The sequence below is a fragment of the Triturus cristatus genome, chromosome 10, assembly GCF_964204655.1.
Source record: "Triturus cristatus chromosome 10, aTriCri1.1, whole genome shotgun sequence".
Lineage (NCBI taxonomy): Eukaryota > Metazoa > Chordata > Amphibia > Caudata > Salamandridae > Triturus > Triturus cristatus.
This window is the reverse complement of record NC_140593.1, coordinates 1133301330-1133318185: the sequence shown is the minus strand read 5'-3', so window position 1 is coordinate 1133318185 and position 16856 is coordinate 1133301330. Positions and strand designations below refer to the sequence as shown.

Here is a 16856-nt window from a genome sequence, read left to right as displayed (position 1 = left end):
GCAGTGTAACGAACTAGGTGTGTAACACCGTTGCATAAACTCCTGGACACAATGGCTCTGAATATAAAGAACCAAAGGTCCATGAAGCAGCGTCTACAACGAGCTCTGTTGATGCTAAATAGACCATTGTGAGGCGAACGAGGTCTCCTCATTAGCGAGACCTCAGAAATGTGAAGAGCTTACTGCGGTGACCAACGCCTTGCACAGAGTTGTGCATAAGGTATGTGAGGCAGTGCCACAGTAGTGCAATGCCCGAAGACGATACATAGGGAAAAGATACCGCAACTTCAGGGCATAAAGGTATGAGAGGCCGTGCCACAGTAGTGCAATGGTCAGAGACGGTACAAAGGGAAAAGATACCTCAACTTCAGCGGGACCAAGACATAACGTGAACTACCCCCAAAAACTCTAGGCAGCATTCTTAAGGATAATGCCCTTTGTGCCTGTGCCGGAAGATTTGGCCGCTTCTAGTCTGAGAATAAACTAGTATGTGGTCATCGGAAGCAATGTAGTGTGGCAGAAATTACAAGGTTCATCAGCTGCAGCAAGTCACAGATGAAATACAACGTGAGAAACCTCCCCATGCTGGGGCCTACATGTTAAGAGAAAATTCCCTGACGGGGGTCTATCAGATGGCAGGGACCGCTACCTGACAAAATACATAACCAGAGTATGGTAAAGTACGGGACTCAAAAGCGACCCGTTTGTGAAAATACTAAGGATACCTGCACATCAGGCCAAATGTGTTTAATCAACTCTTGTGCAAGATGAGCTCCTGCGTGCCTCTTACCTGTCCTTCGGTACCCCAGGCGGTACTCGAGCTGGTACCGGAGGTAATGGGCAGCCGCTTCCATGCAGCTTTATATTTTTCCTAATTTGGAACCTGGTGCGTGTGACGTCAGCGTGTCATCACATGACTAACTTCTGCTGAGAAATGTAGTACGGGTGGGGTGTGTGCCAAAGAACAACTGATTTGGATTCAGTGGTTGGGCTGGCGCACGTGTGCGGCATCACATGGCTGGAGCCATGTAATCCATATTGCTACAATTATTATGGTGTCGATGAAGAGGAGTACCTCCCTCAAGTGGATTGCCATAGCAAGGTCCATCAATAAAGTTAGACATTTGTGGAATCTGAGGCACGTACGTAGGATCACGTGACGCCCGGTGCATGCTGGGAGATGGGGTCCCGCATGTAATGAGTCAGACAAAAGATGTATTAATGGCACAGGATCAATAATTGCCAAACTGGCATGCGTGTGTGCAGACTCACAATATTGCTTGGCATGACACATATTGTAGTAAATCCCCTTTAAGATGTTTTTTGAGACAGGGTCTCCTAATCAAGATGGGCACCTTACTGGGGTCGATCATGCTATCAAGGTGTCTCAATAGAGAATGCTATCGAAGGGTCCCACCGAATTATTTGCAGCAATGTTAGAGTTGGGTGACATATATTCAGTGACCTTACAGTGATACTAGAGTGTAAATGTTAAATGATGTACTGAATGTACTGGTCCCCTATAGTGGCCATATAAAGACCTAGTACAGTGTGGATGGTGGTGCTCTCATCGTTGGTCTGGCTAGTACACCTATCACTGCGGAGTGCAGGGTAGGGTGTGTAAGGGTAAAGGTGTTGCTTTTTAATGCAGTTCAAGGGATGTTGTCATTAAACCCTGTATTGTCACTCTGTAGTTTGTGGACCCATCTTTGATCTCGCAGGAACAGGTATTTGGTTATGTCAGATATGTGAGACGGGATATGTGGTTGTTCTAGCACTGTCCAACTCAATTCTTCTGCCGAGTGATTTTTGTCAAGAAAATGGTTTGCAAGTTTGGTAGATTGTTTCTTACAATGGATGGTGCTTTTGTGTTCCATTACCTTGTTTTGATCTTATGTGTGGTCATGCCCACGTACTGTAGTCCGCATGGACAATTGGCCAGATAGATCAGCCTTTCGCTGTTACAGTTGGTATGGCGAGATAGTACCCATGGCCTGTCTGTGCCAATGTCGATCAAGGTAGTATGTCTAGTTTGTGGGCACGCAGCACAGCCCCCGCATGGAAAATGACATTTGATCGCTGGCAAGCCCCAGGTGTGTCCTGATGGGTAGATGTCTTGGTTTTAGGTCTTTTGGTGACCAACTGTTCCCTAAGATTTGTACTCCTTTTAAAAGCAAATAAAGGTTCAGGAATCGAGGTAGTTCCCATGTTCAAGATTTTCCAGTTCTTACGGATACTCTTCTTTATTTGGTTAGAGAATGTGCAAAACGTGTTGACACATGATCCAGGGAAGGTTTTCTTTAGGTGTGGCGATCTTGATCCAAGCCTCTCTGTTGTTGTTTGCTGTCCTTTTCATAGAGCATCGGACCAAGTTGGCAGGGTAATGTCCATTTCTTAGTTGTGTGGAGAGTGTGTTGGCATGTTCCTGGTATTTCTCCTTAGAACAACAGTTCCTTCTGATTCACAGAAATTGCCCATAAGGCAGGTTGTCGCGGAGCGATTTGGGGTGGTAACTCTTATAGGACAGTAGCGAGTTTCTGGCCATTGGTTTCCTAAAAAGCTCTGTCCCAAGTCCATCACCTGATGGAAAAATACTTATATCCAGGAACTGTAAGCTGGTGTTGCTGAATTTGAATGTGAATTTCAAAAACTCATTTGCTCCACGCCAGATGACAAACACGTCATCGATATAGCGCTTCCACAGGAGAATGTGGGTCCTGTAGGGGTTCCTTTCCGTCAAGATATGCTCTTGTTCAAACAGGTGCACATACAGATTAACTACTGGGCACGAAAATGCTGCCCATGGAAGTGCCCGATATTTGTAAGTACAATACATCTTCAAACCGTAAGAAATTTTTCTTCATGACTAATAATGCACACTCCATGATTAAATATACTGGGGTGATGGTGTCCAAAACCCTGTTGCTTAGTAAAGTTTGTATTGCAGCTAGTGTTTTATCTTGAAGAATGCAGGTGTAGAGAGACTCAACGTCAAATGAGACAAGGTAGTCTCTGGTGACATCAAAAGGAGTGTCGTTTATAAGTCTGAGGATGTCTTTTGTGTCCTGGAGATATGTTGGCATCTCCACAAAGAGTGGTCAGAGAAAATGGTCCACGAAAGTTGAAAGGGGCTCTAAGAGAGACCCTATCCGGGAGATGATGGGTCTTCGGGGGTGGGGGCCTTTGTTCCTTGTGTATTTTAGGTAATACGTAGAAAGAAGGAGTCACCGGATGTGATGAGAAATGTTGCCTCTTTAGGAGTAATCCACCCATTGTCTTAGGCATCTTCCACCATTCTTGTTATTTCAAGTTTCAGTCTAATTGTCAGGTCCATTTTAAGAGGTCGGTAGAATCGTCTGTTTTCAAGTTGTCGTAGGCATTCTGTGCGGTAGGAGGACGTGTTCAGGATGATAATTGCATCCCCCTTGTCTGCTGGCTTAATAACGATAGACTCGTCATTAACCAGAGTTTGTACGGCCATTTGTTCTCTTTTGGGGAGGTTCTGAAAGTGTCTTTTGTAGGTGTTGCACAGATTTGTAACGTCATCTGAGACTGCTTTCTCGAAGGTGAGCACCTGAGAGGGAAACAGTTTAAAGGGGGGATTGAAAGTTGAACGGATTTTCAAACCAGTGTTAGAGGGTCCTTCTTCAGACACATACGTTTTTTTATCCTTGAAAAAGAAATGCAGACGGATTTTCCGAAAGAATTGGGCTAATTCTTGTTTGATCTGAAAGGTGTCTCTATTATAGGTGGGGACATATCCCAGTCCTCTGTGGATTACTGCCAGTTCATCCGGGGACAACTGATGGTCGCTCAAATTGACCACTAGATCGGTTCGGGACTACTCCTTGGGTGTGGAGCGGGCTTCGTCATACTCCGTGAGGTTCTCGGGGAGGGCTCCAATGTACCTGAGCATGTTGCTGTCTTCTCCCTCTCGCTTGTCCTCGGCCAGACCCTAAACAAGCCTGGTTGGGAAAGAACTGGGGATGTAGATGATATGGAAGCATTGGTGGTTGGAAAGGTGGATTTGGATAACGCCAGGGTGTTGGAGGCCACCATTATGCCAGGTGTGGACCGGGTTGGCCGCCCCTCCAGTTGCTTCTGTTCCTTCTGCTTCCCCCTATCCTTTGGAGTACTGCATTAGTGGTAGAATCAGAGTCAATTGACCAATCCTCACTTCCCGAGGTAGAATAATTGGATCCATAAATGTTTGGTTAAATTGTGGCGGAGCGTAGTTGTCGCTTGTGTACAGATAAACTTTTTCAAAGGAGAACTGTGCCAACTCTTTTTTCAATTTGTTGATTTTAGCCGTGAGGATGGAGTCTTTGAACTCCTTGTTGGCCTTGTTAGTCTCACGGTACCATACATGTCAAACTCTGGGTTCCATTTTGGGAGCCCCAAGGCTTCATGGTGAACATGAGGAGGGAGGTAGAGGGATCCCCCCTCCCCCCAGACAGATGTATGTATTGCTGCATTACTGTAAGCTGGATGGAACACATTGGAGCAGGGAGAGCGAGGCTACCCCAGTACACCTCAAAGGGTGCTCTTTGATTCAAAGAGAGCTCACAAGATAGAAGCCTGGGCACATCTAAGGAATGATATGGGACTAATAAGAGAATCATAAAACGTAAGACTGAGGCCCTAGGCTAACCTTTTTATACATAGATCACTGTGGCTGACATCCAGGTGTGAATTCTAATCACTCTCATGGCCTGTGTTTTGGGTCTATCAAATTTCGAGTTGATCCTGTTGTGACAGACTGCTTTCAAGAGTAAGAGAGGGCAGAGGAGTTGGTATTTTAAATGGAAGTAGACCCCTAACAAACTTCAAAGGCTCAGACTTTAAATCTCATTTGGTGTCTGAAAAATCGACTAAAAGCATGAGACCCCCAAACATGTCAACTGTCAAGCAGCCAGTCTGGCTGTGGGAGGAGAAGTTATGTAAGACTTCTGCCTGTGACAAGGATTAGGGCCCAAGGCCCACTAGTCTCCCAGTTGGGTGAGGGGACATCACCCAGGGAATCAAGATCACCTGCCCCAGAGCCTGGAGCACGAGCGCCTGCCTGCCAAGACCAGTGTGCCCTGTGAGGAAGAGTAGAGCGTTGGTGGGAGTGAGGTCCAGTGGGGACTCCTGTCCAGTGGACTCCCTTTGCAAGGTGTCAAGAGATGCTGCTGTGCTGATTAGGTTGCAGACTCTCGTATGCCAGAGGAGGACTGCCATGAAGTGAGCCGTGCACACAACTGTGCAGATCGGGCCAGAGCCTGTGTGCAGTGAGGGACCCGAGACCCCGTATACCAGGAGGGGCCACCGTGAACAGACTGCCTTGTGGAGTGGACCATAGCCCATGTGCGGTGGAGGGCTGTGACACCAACTGCAATGAGGGCTTGATGTGAATGATTCTGCAGTGCCTGTCGAGTCGGAGCCCGTATGCCAGAGGGGGTCACCGGGACCAGCAAGAAGTGTGACCTGGTCAGGATCGGCACCGGAAGAGGGAGGCTGCAGGGGGGGACCCCTGCTTACCTACACCAGACAGAGGATCAGAATCAGGAACTCCGCACTATTCTCCCCCCCCCCCCCACTACTGTTGGATGGACAAAGAACTTAGCCTGCCAGGAGGACCAGCAAAGAACCTCCGGTCACTGTGGCTGAACGATTGCATATGAGGAACCAGAGGACCGCCAAGCGCAGCCCGCCTCAGCTTATGCAGTTAACGCACTGAACAAGCTGCTGCCGCTCCAGCACCAGCAGAGGGGGAGCGCTCAGGAACACTGGTCGCTCCTATCCTTCAGGTGCAGGTAATACTGATTTCGGTCCAGTCAGCCCCGTGGGAGCTTGCTTGTTAAATGACGCTTTGGTGCTTCTTGAAACTCAGACTTGTAGTGGGGCATACCCTAGATGTTGCCTAACGCGTATGGGGAATAACCAGTATTTGGCTGGACAATACGCCGTAGCTGCGTGTATTTTGAGTTGTGAGCCTGTGTTCACTCCCTGTATCTATCCTGCCTTTTCCCACCTCCGAAGGGAGCCTTAGACTGCTCAGACCATGCTATTCCTGAGAGCCAAGTGATGAAGGGGAACTTCGCACTGTTGCTCAGGATCCATAGTAGGTTGGGTCCAAGACATCAGGAGTAAAAGGCCTCAACCAATAGTTCTCAGGAATAGCACAGTGTAGGAGAGGTCAGAGAAAGACAGTTTTCACTACTCTATCCACAATCCCATGTCAACACCAGACATTCAACCAAACACTGTGCATAACAGACTCTTAATAAAAATCAGAAGATTGTTAGCAGGGGGCAGAAAACAACCCAGAAGCTCTTTAACCCCTTCAGCGCTGCGCGGATTCCCCCGCGGTGCTGAAGGGTTCGAGCGCGGGCGGGGCCATGACGGAACGGTTCCGTCATGAGCACAGCTCAACCGATGCTCATGACGGAACCGTTCCGTCATGGGCATGGAAGGGGTTAAAGAGGGGCTTCACAGAAACAAGCCTCTGTCTCTGCAACACCCAAAATATAAAATGTAAGCACTCTATGTTTGAATTGCTAGTCTGGCCATTCATAAGGCTGCTCAAAATACAAGGATAACGGTCAGTTAGGTTTCACTAAGGAGATTTCCCTAATTCGGGAAATCAAATATTTGTTTGCAGGTGTGTCAGGACTCTTATAAAAATGATGACAAACACTCGCCCACCAACCTAGGCGGCATGCAAAAGCTACCAGCACAGATAACACTCTCCCAATCATGCAAACACAAAATACGAGGTTATCTGTCAAACAGTTTTTCTCCCAAAACACAGAACACCACATCACATTTGACCCTGTCTTTACACTAAACCTTAATACTCAACAAAAACTACAAAAAGCAAATGATCTACTTTATGAACTTTTAAAAACAATTAATGTATAAGTCATGGAGGGCTATTATTATACACCTGTAAGGCAAGTATGTGTGGTGAGGGAAAATATATGATCTAATCCATGATATGTACTCAAGCGAAATGCAGTGTCAGTGTGAAAAATAACAAAACCAACCCTCAAGCTCACGATAAGAGCCTCCAGGACATTGAAGGGAAGGTAATAAAAAGTTGGGTGGAACCAAGAAAGTTTAATAAACTTGCTTCAATGGTGCAAGTTAGTTACTTTTAAGACTTTTGTGGTAAGTGGAATCATGTAAGGTAAGTCATGGTATTGAATTTGACCCTTTCTGTTCTTGGGATTATCTGGGAACAAACCCTCAAGAAGCTTCCTTAGAATCTTGTGCAAAGATAATTGGCCTGCCAAGAGTGCAGGAGCAGCTTAGCTCCGTGGTGAGGAAAAAGAAAATGAAAAGGATAAAAAGAAATATATATATATATATATATATATATATATATATCTTTTAATCAACCACGATTTATTAAGAAGGCAGATTACAAAGGCGGTAACCTGCAAAATGAATCAGAGCATATAACAAGGATACTGGTTCAAAGCCTAATAAACTAGACCTGGGTAAGCAGCACAATACATATGTTAAGATTTATAGTACATGTTGTATTTAAAAAAGCATATTGGGAGAAAGTGTTTTCTAATTGCAAGGCATACTTAAAATGTGGGAAGTATAGATAATGTTGGTGCTTGGTGGCAAATGCCACAAGTAATGCCAAGGTGGACCGGATTCCGCAATTATGTAATTTGGTTGGAAAGTGTGTGCTGGGCATTCTAACCTCTCAACATTGACAGTGAATAGATATCCAGCGTTGATACAAATGATGTTAGACAAAATACTTCTTTGATACCTGGTATCCAAGTCTCTGGAGCCCAAAGAATTTTTAAGTGTAATATTGAAAGATAAAACCATTCTTCTGGTCGCATGTTTTGTTACCCATGTTTAATTAAGTAATCCATAGGAGTGCAGTCCCTGAGTACTTGTGGAAGTACTTTGGTCCTTAATTCTTAAAAAAGGCCCTTACACAATTTGCAAAAGTGGATCAAAGCTGATCACATATTCCAGTGTGTGAAGATTACGTTTTGGAACATCTCATAATGTGATGGCATTACGCATGCCAGCTAGCAGGGTGAAGGAAAAGTTAACTAAAATATATTGCAATCCTGTAGATTTTGGCACTCTGTTAAGCAAATTCTGTTGAGATAAAAATGTCAGTGAAAGATACTGACGGTCTACTCCATAATTTAATCATGTACAATGATACTCGGGTGTTTCTACAGTTAAAGGAAAATAGGTGCTTTCTGTGAAAACTAAAAGTGTCAACTGCCTAAAGTAAAAGGTGTATGTTTGAGTTCCCCTTGTTTAACACGCATGTCCCGGATTTGTTTCAATCTCTTAGGCCCATGAACTGTTCCCAGCATGTTTAGACATGGAAAAGATGATCACTTTTGCCTTACGCAGCGAAGTTTGACTGAACTAATTAGACAGTTATCGCTCATCACCAACTTTTAAAGCCTTAACTAGCTTTAATACAGATAATCTTAGAAAGATAAAACTCACACAGACTAACGACATAGTCTTTTGACGAGGTGTATACAACAAAATTCATGGTTTGTTAATGTATACAAACTTGAAAATGTCAAACATTACAACTATTTAGGTGCAATTTTAAATCCAAAATTGTTCTGTTGACGGAAAAAGTTAACCTTTACGAGTGTCTGAGGTATAATTTATTTCAAATCAAGTGGGTCTTCTCAAATAAAATGTAAATTTGTACAATAATGTACAGCAGGAATGCAGTAAAAAAAGCATTATTTAAAAGAATGTATTGAGTAATCTATTTAAGATACTAGAAAGTATATCAGAAGCTTCAATTTGTTGGAAACATGATCAGCTGTCATCAGCACTTTCAATTTTAATCTCGAACTGCAATATGTATACATGCTATACTGGGTAAATTCCATATTTACCCCCTAGAAAGGATTGCAGTTTAACAGTCACATCATAATTGTAGTTAAATACTTCAATCCCACGCTATGTATTCAAAATAAGAATTCTAGCACAATTAATTTGGAAGACTGTCATAAAGTAAGTGATATGAAGACCAGACAATACATATATGCTTTTTGACTATATCAGCATACTGCCACAACGTTACCTCAGGGATCTTCTACATCTATGAGTTTGGCATAAATTCATGCGGGGCAGATTTCAGCACACAGATGTGTTACCACTGAATGCGAAGTGGCAGCAGGAGGATGCACATTTTCTTTGCAGATTATGTAAGCTAGATAAGGAAATGATCCTGCACATTATTGCACATCTTTAGCATAAAGAAGTGATTTTACAGTTGCTTAAAGATTTTTATATAAATTAGTTTTGCACATCAGCGGCGACTAACTTCTCAGAGCCTACATTTTTGACCCGCTATTATTATCCTTAATTTCGTCGCATTTATATTCTATTTAATGCATATCGGTTTGTACAGATTGCAATACACCTAAAACTAACTTCACTCCCCGGTCCCCTATCCTAACTCTCTATAATAATGTAGGGACTCTGGTTTGTACATGAAGGGCAATTAATGATGTTTTTCATGCCCATCTATGTAACACATATTCTGAACAGCTGAACAGCTGAACCCCTCCAGAATAACTTTGCAGCAATTCCGAGCAGATAATCCCCTGCTGCGTCTTCTCCCGAGGATAGAGAATTCCTGGATAGTTCACTCTCCAGAGGAGATACTTGCAGCAATCCGACGCCTTAAGTCCATGAAAACTCTGGGTAGCGATGGTTTACCTTCAGAGTTTTATCGCAAATATGCAGAGATGATGGCTGACCGGTCTCTTGGAGGTATATGAAGAAGCACTGCACATCGGTGGCCTACCTGCCACTATGCATGAGGCATTAATCGTGATGGTGCCGAAACCTAGTAAAGATTCCACGAAAGCATCTGCATACTGGCCAATATCTCTCCTAAACATCAATGTGAAACTACTTAGTAGTGTGCTGGCGGCTCGCCTACTTCCGTTGCTGCCTGGTTTGGTCCATACTGACCAATCTTGTTTCATCCCAAAGCAAGGTACTCTCCAACGTCTAGTTCATGTTTATCACGATCCACAGCTCCTGGACGATACCTACGTCCAGACATGTAGGACACAGAGCAGGCATTTGATAACCTCAATTGGACTTACCTTTGGTATGTACTGAATACAAAGGGCTTCGGCCCTAAATGTATTTAATGGGTCTGTCTTCTTTACTCTGATCCCTGTGCCAATATACGCTTGGTGGGTGTGATGTCTGAGTCCTTTTGGATGAGAAGGGTACTAGACAAGGGTGTCCTCTTCCCCCTGTTTGCCCGTGCCATGGAGCCCATGGTGGAGGCCCTCCGACTTACTTTGGGTCCGTGGGGATTACACTGGGGGCGACCAATCATGTTGTCTCCCTTTATTCTGACAACGCCCTGGTGTACCTAGGATATCCAGTGGACTCGCTGCCTGTCCTACTTCCAGCGATGCATGAATTCAGGGAAGTATACGGACTCCGCATCAATCCTGACAAATCCAAACTATTTCCATTGGGGAAGTTAATCTGAGCCCTGCTAGAGGAGCTATAGACGATGGGATTTCCTTGGATAATGGGTGCTGTTCAAAATTTGCTTGTGTTGCAGCCTTTTCTGCCCGACGCACAAGCTTCCATTGAAAAATGGATGTTTCCGATCGCCCCAAGGGAGGTCGCATCCAAATACTGCGGTCAGAACCGCTGACCTAAGGTCAGGCGGTTCCCAATCCGCAATGGTGTCGGGCGGACACGAGTCTGCCCAACTCCGTAATAAGCGCCTATGTGTTCAACTGAGACTATGTGTTGTACTGATTGTATACCACTGCCCAAAAAACTAACTTAGTAGGATAATGGATCGGCATGAGATGGGGTCCCTTCTGAGCCCCACTCTATAATAAAGACAAACACACACTTATACGAATGCCCAACCTTTTATCTTAAAGAAGTCATCAGCACCACTACTAATTTTAGGTGGTAAAACTGTTAACAGTCTACATACCGGGGTCATTTTGATGCTATGTAGTGCTGCAACAGATTATGGCAGTAATCTCATTATACAAGAGCTCTGAAAATAGCCTCTTTGATTATGCCAAAGTTCATACCATAGTAGGGTTTGAATACTAGCAATTCCCTTATTTTGCCATCTGTCTGCAGATCTAAATGCTGGATGGAGGTATCGATAAGCAATGGTTTCCCATGGTTAGAAAGCCCTTTTGAGTCTGTGCAAACCTACTAATTTGTATATTTTATGGGTTTTCATCAGCTCGTCTCAAATCTTTTTCAATACAGAAAATGACTGGAAATTTACCCCTGACAAGGGCAGAAGTAAAACTTCTTCTAGGGCTGAGGGAAAAAGTGTTTGGTGGGAAAATGGACTTGTTACAGCTCCACAGATTTTCGTATTGGCAAATCTACACATGCATATTTTCTGATGCTAAAATGCAGTTAACAATTATTTTCTAGGAGTACGATTTCCTGACCCACTCCTGTAAATTCTTGTGAATTCATGAAAGGTGTAAATCTGCACTAATGCAAGGACATATACCATGGGTTCACTTTTGTGACTTTCTTTAAGAATTGGGCTCCTATTGAGGTGTGGCGTTAATCAAGACCTTTTATTTTTATTAAAATTCTATCCCTCTCTCTCTGTATCGGCTGGTATGACTGTGAGCGATGGTATTCTGCTCTTCCTCAAGGAGCATTTCGGCTCCTAAAGTAGTTTTGTTCAGTGCCAGGAACTACTGTGGCAATGTGTGTGTTTTTTTACACCAAAAATATTTTTGCTTTTCCCAATGTTTACTATAATGATAAGAGCCCAGCAGCTCCCACTACAATAAAGTTGTGCAAAAACCATGTTAAAACAAGACAAGCATTGACAAAACCAAAAGGCTGACCACCAATGTCATACCTATTGGCTTTGCTAATGCTTGTTTATTTTCACGTTTCCTATAATTTTGTTGAAACTAGTAACACTGATTATCCATTATGAGTATTTTTCAGGAAATACTAGCATGCATCAACACATTTTACTAAATGATGCTTCAAATAAATGATGCCTAAAATGTCACAGTAGTTTAGAAAAACTTTTTCTTCCTAGTTGCATTTTTTTATGAACATTTTATTTTGACAGCAAAGAGTCCTCAATCTTGCTTTCAAGCTTTTGGATATATTTGCATCGAATTAGAGAGCATCCTGGAAGCATTATTTCCGTAGCTTCAGATTGTTCAACTTTGCAAATGTGTGTTCACATTTGTATACTAGAACCGCTGTTAGTAGTGCAGTCTGAACTTACAACATTTCCTTAGAGCGCTCACCCTAATAATAAAGGCTTTGTATTAATGAACCATAAATACAAGTTCGAACAGTAACATCAAGAAAAAAAACACTGGAGTGAAAGAAGATGAATAACTATATTAAACACAGTAGGAAACTCAAATAACGACAACACAATATAAATTGTTGCATGTCACTAAATGAGGGCAACCACATTACAAAATACCTACTGAAAATGAAATACATAAAACACGAGGTACAGATTAAGCGACCACGGCAATGTAGACAGGCAGGTCTGGAAATCAGAATAATAAAGGAACTAAGCAATGCCACTGTAATCTAGTAGGAGAACTCACTTTTCCTACATATCAAGAAACATAAAGCAAAGAGGAGTGCTTGGAGAAACTGCACAAATAAAAGATTTTTAAAAACTGATTTCCAAATTCTACTAGCTGCTGAATGCCTGGAAACATATGACAAAAATCTGCAGACGTACTAGAAACCATAGCAGTATACATACCAAACAACCCTTTTCACATTTTATAGACCTGAGATGTCCATAGTAGGTTCAGGATCACTGGAATTCATGCAAGATTTTTTGGGACTTTCACATGAAGTAAATTTACCTACAATAAATATATCTAAATGGCGCGTGCATACATATTCAGTGGTAACCCTGAACATCTGACATTGATCGGCCGTCCTGGAACTATGTTATACACCCCTATAGGATAAAAAAACACCTTTCTTTTGTGAGTGCATAATGCACAACTGCTACTTCAAGGATACACACCAAATTCTATTAAAGAACAAGTGTGTGTTTAGGTATGCCAATATAAGCATTGCAGCATATTTTTTTTATATGGCCCCTTTCCTATCACTAGAACCTACTAAACATGATCCATCTCTCCTGCACTTACAAATTACATGACATGGCCCCTCTCTCCTGCAACTATGCTTTTCAAGAATACTCGGACAGGAAAGTAATAAAAAATGAAGTTTAATTTTTCTTGCAGGTATGAAATGACAGTTAACAGTAAAACGCCAACAGCTGACTATATAGTATAATGTTCCAACTGTTCACTTAAGAATAAAACGTCTTAAAAACTATTACAAAACAACAATAAAATGTAACAAGAGTTAAAATTCACAATTTACGTTGACTGTAGACATACTTCAAGAACAGAAAGTCCTTTAAATACTTGGTGTTCTCACCACACAGTTGCGACTCCTCGTAAGAGAACCTTGAAGACTATCACTAGATGCAAAAAGGTGATCATTTCTGTCTTCATTGTTCCCATCATCTCCGATGACATCTTTATTCATAATAGAATTCACCTGTGGATTAGTTTCACAGTTAGTATCATCACAATAAAGATTCTGATACATGTGGTCTGCATAAGGAGCACTTGGTTCCTTTACAATCCGTGAACTTGTCTCACATTATGAACAGTGAGCAGTTCCATTATCCATATACTTCATTTGCAATATCATCTAAACTGACCGGAGAACTTTTGCTTTTGTATAGAATTACAACAACCTCTTCTATCACTACTGTTAATATGAGTATTTCTACAGTGAAACCTCAAATTCATATTACTTTCATACTCACACCCATTGCAACCAACTTTAACAACACACCTCTTGTTCCACCACATACCATTCTGCACCTACACCTTTCTTTTGCTCACTAATGTAAGTTTTTCCGAAAACCTGGCAGTTTTTCCCACAGCAAAGGGATCACATCACCAACCATAAAACCATGAACTTTCACATGGTGCATCATATTACATGCTTCAACACTTTTTCTATGGACTTCCAATACTTTCTTTCTAACAGTCTGCATATCAGTAATGCATTATTTACCACAGCCTTCAGGAATATATTTTGTTATAAACTTACGGTTGAACTAACCTGTGGTTGAATATGATGTTATGGGATAGTTACAAAATGTGTCCTTTAATGACTTTACAATATTCCGTCCAGCACAACTAGCTATTTGTAGATTACCTCTAATCTATTCACTCATTCTACTAATCCATTACTTTGTGGACTGTACAAAGCCAGGGTCAACCGTTTGATGCTAGATCTAGTTAAATATTCCTTCAATTGATCTGAAACAAATTGCATCCCATTGTCAAGTACTACACACTAGGAGTACCCATCAACAGCAAAAATGTTTTTGAAAACAGATTTTGTCAAAATACCACATATAGTGCAGAACTCAACCCCAGAGACAACTACCGCACGTAAGGTACAAATTGAATATGACCATTTTTCATAGAAACACAGGAGAACGTGAAAAGCAATACAAATAAAATCATAAAACCCGCAAAACAACCAACCCACCCCCAAAGCACTGTCCTCTAATTCTAGGGTAACTTGTCACTGATACGAACTGCCATTGAACACCAGAAGATCCCATTATCCACTAAACCATTCCCTTCCATGGAGTGCGGACAGAGCGCACGTAGCAGCAAAGTACAGGAGAACTGAGGGACTCAATGATGATATCCCATGGGGCTCACTCCCTTAATCATCACCTAACAATCATGGAGTGAGCCTTCCAGCACCGGGACGTCTGTCTATTTATGGCCTCACTTGACCCCTGAATTGAACGTTGTCTTGTCCAGATGGTTTTTGACCTTTATATGCTCCCACTTTGCCACCCTATGGGCCCATAATACCTCTTTACTGCGGTACGACTTGGTATTAGGATTACCTTTACATGGGATTTGACGCTATGTACATCATACCTTTAGACCACCTTGCATTGCTTCACCTGGCACTGTATTAGTATAACAAATAGATAGTGCCACTGTAGAAGGTTCTTCCTTACTTATTTTTGACATAAGTCACGCATTTCTATTCTGCACCAATATGGCCGCCACGTTTTAGGCTTGCTTCAATAGGAACACCTAACATTACGTGGTATTACATGGGATTTGACGCTATGTACATCATACCTTTAGTCCACCTTGCATTGCTTCACCTGGCACTACATTAGTATAACAAATAGATAGGGGCACATGTAGACGGTTCTTCCTTACTTATTTTTGACAGAAGTCACGCATTTCTATTCTGCACCAATATGGCCGCCACGTTGTAGACCTGCTTCAATAGGAACACCTAACATTACGTGGTATACGCGAGCGCCTTCTATGACGCTTCATGCACGTCACACGCCCCCGACGTAACAGCACTTTCACATCGGAGATGCAGAGTATATCTTCCCGCCACAACCTCTACCAGGTTCCACCCCGGTTCCTGGCGGCAGGGTAGGTGACTCAGCCTAGCGTGAATCGACGCGGGTAAGTACTCTCAATCTCCGTGTTACAGATTTCTCATGCGGATCTCGGCACCCCCACCGCTGAGAGCTATACCTGGGTAGCGTTGGTGATTACCTCCCCCGAGAACACCCCCCCTCCCTCCCGACCCGATCGGTGAACTTTTGACGCACAGCGGAATTTCCATTACCACTCTCCCCCTAGTCACCGGTCCGCGGTTGCTTTCGAGTGGGATTCGCCCTACACAGGACGAGGTGGCTCCCTTCATGCACCCATTATTAGCGCTTATCCCTTGGTAGGCTCACTGCCTACTTTTGTTTACTTGATTTTCTCATTGATATTCATTACTGTACATCCTGATTTTTACTTCTGTTTTACAGGACCCAATCGGTGTCCATTTTATGTTACCGCCAGGATTGTTGCTAGTAACCTTTAGTAACAGACTAGGTGAGTCTAGCCAATAGATCTCCACTCTTGTTACGCTTGAAGCCTTTCCATGAGTAATATATAACTGTTATTCAGTTTTTAACCTAACTATTATTTCTTCAATACTGATCGCGCTTGGCTCACATAGGCACCTCACGGTATAGGTTTTGAATTTGATCTACCTGTGGGTACGGTGACTTTTAGTCTATAATTTGATTGTGACAGTACCCTCATTTCACCACTCCACGATGATATTTGTTAACAGTAAGAAGAGACATATTTATCTTGCTTAACTAATTCTAACTTACTTTTCAGGTCACGGACCTGAGAACGTGGTATGTAGAACGCACCTTACCACGTAGTGTAGATAGGTTTTCTGATCCTGAAAAAGTGCCCAGATCCTCCTGACATACAAGGCATGAAACATGTTGATCTTTAGAGTAGAGCTACACGACTAGATACCTTATCTCTAGTACACAGCCACTCTACACCCTTTTAATCGGGCAGTTTACCTTCTGAATAAATACCGACTAGGACTAACTGACCCGTTTTAACCCACTTTCATTCACATCTACACACACTAGGCCCCTCACCCCCATGCACCGACCGGCAGGAACAAAAGATCCCCGATAAAGAGCCCCGGTTCGGGAGCCCATCAAGTATTGCAGCGCCGACTTGACGAGGGGCAAGCTCATATGATGAAGCTTGACACCTAGTTCGCTGGGTGTGTGAGAGCTCTAGTTCCACCAAGGGAATTCCCCCTTTTCTTCCCTTGGCTACACTCGGGATCTAGTGGAGGATTAACTTTCCCTCACTTATTATTTGCTCCCCGATATCTCTTCTACGTACCAGAGGAACTTTGTACCCTGTTTTGTTTACATCCACACA

General features: G+C 42.9%; 1 protein-coding gene across 8 annotated transcripts in view; it reads right to left on the bottom strand.

Moving 5' to 3' along the window:
* TRAF7 (TNF receptor associated factor 7) overlaps window positions 1–16856 on the bottom strand; it is a 194732-nt gene that overhangs the window by 176723 nt on the left and 1153 nt on the right. For 4 of the 8 annotated variants that reach the window (XM_085629419.1, XM_085629420.1, XM_085629411.1 and 1 more), the window contains exon 2: window positions 13471–13593. The gene's annotated coding sequence lies outside the window, so the exon portion shown is untranslated. Of the gene's footprint in view, window positions 1–13430; window positions 13599–16856 lie in introns of those variants that run through there. The other 4 variants (XM_085629421.1, XM_085629412.1, XM_085629417.1 and 1 more) reach the window with 2 other exon arrangements.